Below are 2,399 nucleotides of genomic sequence, written 5' to 3'. Positions count from 1 at the left end.
TATATAGCACACAGCTGCCGAGGCAGCACCTCGTCTTCTCTGAGGATTTCTTACTTACAGTAGTCTCGACAAAGTAGCTGACAGGTAAATGTGCTTACATGGTTGAGCGAATTTGTGAGAAATTGTGCGGTGCGTGGCAGGCATTCAGGGTGACTGATGGAGCAACAATCTCGCGCGCGCACACACACGCGGAGGCAGAGGAAGACACACTGGGAGGAGAGAGGCAGGCAGGAAGGTGCTCACTAGTTAGAACAGCGAGATTTTTTTTTCTGTCCGCACACTCACACACACGATTGTGAGGTTGTTATACATACACTACAATTTAGCTGTCATAAGCTGCCAAAGACAGGCGTTTCCCAAGCGTGACGGGAATGTAGACTCTGCGGGTTGAAGCGGAACACAATTGCGCACATTTTTATTGGGAACATGCGCAATGTATTAGGGGAAAATGACAAATAAAGACCCACGTGTGAGCGCCAGTATTTATTTACGCATTTTTTCTGGGCGTAAAGTTGCTTAAACGGGCAAAACAAGCGTCCTGTCACATTCACCTGAATTCCAATCTCTTCATTTTTCTCACATCTCTTATCGATCATGCGTCACTAATCCTCCTGGACCCACATTGACTTGTGCGTATCAACCCGGAGTGAGCTGTGCGTAAAAACGCACCTGGCACGAACACGCAGAACAGCGATCCTCTACTATTCCCCACATTTGATTCCCCCAGTCTACACACACACACACACACACACACACACACACACACACACACAAACTCACCCAGGGTGTGAACGCAGGTCCTCCCCGCGCGTCTCTTGATGTTTGTTCGTGTATCTCGTAAAAAGAGAGTGGAGAACCCGGGCAGCAAAGGCGTTAAAGAACTAGTGGACGGCAGCTAAACGCCGCCGACTTCCCCCCTTCTTCACCTCTTCCTCCTCCCTTCTTTTACTGCTTTCCTCACTCCTCCCCTCTTTCCCGGGGCAGGTTGAACAGCGGCTGCAATAATCCAGACATTGTTCTCTTCATCAGCTCGTTTTAAAGCAAAGACTGGACTGGAAAGGACTCCCGATTCTCGTTAACTTGGGAGTTTTGAGGAATTCTCCTTTCAGACTGGAGGTGCTGTCCAGTGTAATCCGAGCTCAGGAAAGGTCTGAAAGAACAGCCCACAGACTTACAAAGCTCAGAATGAAGCTGGAGTCAGACCTGGAGTTGAACTATGACTGCAGGTGGCGCAAAGGGGAGAGAAAGTTTGCTTTCAGTTTAACTACAAGAATAAATTAAATAAATAAATAAAACTGACACTTGGCGAGAAAATGAAAAATAATCCCTGCAGGACTGGTTCTTCTCGCACTTGCCTCTCACAGATCAAACTCCCTTTAGAGGGACCGTAGCGCACCTGCGGCCGGAGTGGAGACGCGCAGGTATCCACAGACTGAGCCCCCTCCTCCCCTCTCTCTGTGGATTTGATTCCGCGTTATTATTCCGACTCTCTCTGCGTGACAATCATCACTCAGTGTCAAGCCTGGCGTTGCTTCTCCAGGAAGCTAAGGAAAGCGTCTCTATTCATCGGCGCTCTCCTCTGTGTCTCCCTCTCCCTTTTCCCCCAACAAGCTCCGTCCATCCGCTTTCTATTTAACCACGCCCCTCTCAGCAGCCATTGGCTGGAAAGCGGAGAGACCGAAGACGGGGATGGTGAGGAAGGCTGCGATGATGTGTTCTAAGAAAAGGGGGGAGAAAGGGACAGGAAAGAAGACAGGGTGGAGAGAGGTGGCATTAGATAAACTACGACGGAGATGAAAATGGGAGAAGTGGGATGCAAGAAGGGTAAAAGGGGAAGGAGAGTGTCCCAGGAAATGAGGATAATGCAGTTTGTGTGCTATGTGTGGATGGATGGGTTCATCGGGGAGGGCAGTTCATGCACTGAGCTCTGTGTTTGAGCCCAGAGGGACAGGCCGGCTAATGAACGTGAAAATGCGTCCCTCCTCTTTTTCTTCTAGTACATTTCTTTTACCCACTAAGTCACTGGCAGTGCTTTAGCCATATTTGACTCTCAGCCGAATGGAACACATAATGACAGCATCCACCAATGCTAAGCATACACACTTCTGACTGTCTGTCTACTTCTTTTTCTTTTTTCTTTTTTTTAATATGGTGGCTGAAAGCTGAGTAGCTTCCTTGATGAGTCTATGATGAATTGGTGGCTACAGCAGGCCCGGTCCTTTGTGTACAAGGGAACCGGTTTTGGTACATGTGCAAGAAAACCATTTTGTTTCTGACTTCAGACAACAAACCTGAAATGTAGGACTTAAGCATGGAACCTAAAGGTAACTTAAGACTAAACATTTTTAGGTGAAAATAAAAGTAAACAGCTGGAAAACTGCAGTCACTTGGTTGAAATT

The 2,399-nt window shown here is 47.9% G+C and overlaps 1 protein-coding gene across 1 annotated transcript in view; it reads right to left on the bottom strand.

Moving 5' to 3' along the window:
• Positions 1 to 1,578, bottom strand: part of brinp2 (bone morphogenetic protein/retinoic acid inducible neural-specific 2) — a 272,709-nt gene extending 271,131 nt beyond the window's left edge. The window contains exon 1 of the mRNA XM_013912007.1: positions 781 to 1,578. The gene's annotated coding sequence lies outside the window, so the exon portion shown is untranslated. The remainder of the gene's footprint in view (positions 1 to 780) is intronic.
• Between the last annotated feature and the right edge of the window lie 821 nt (positions 1,579 to 2,399).

The sequence above is a fragment of the Pundamilia nyererei genome, unplaced genomic scaffold, assembly GCF_000239375.1.
Source record: "Pundamilia nyererei isolate P.nyererei 1_Seehausen unplaced genomic scaffold, PunNye1.0 scaffold00077, whole genome shotgun sequence".
Classification (NCBI taxonomy): domain Eukaryota; kingdom Metazoa; phylum Chordata; class Actinopteri; order Cichliformes; family Cichlidae; genus Pundamilia; species Pundamilia nyererei.
This window is presented reverse-complemented; position numbering and strand designations above follow the sequence as displayed.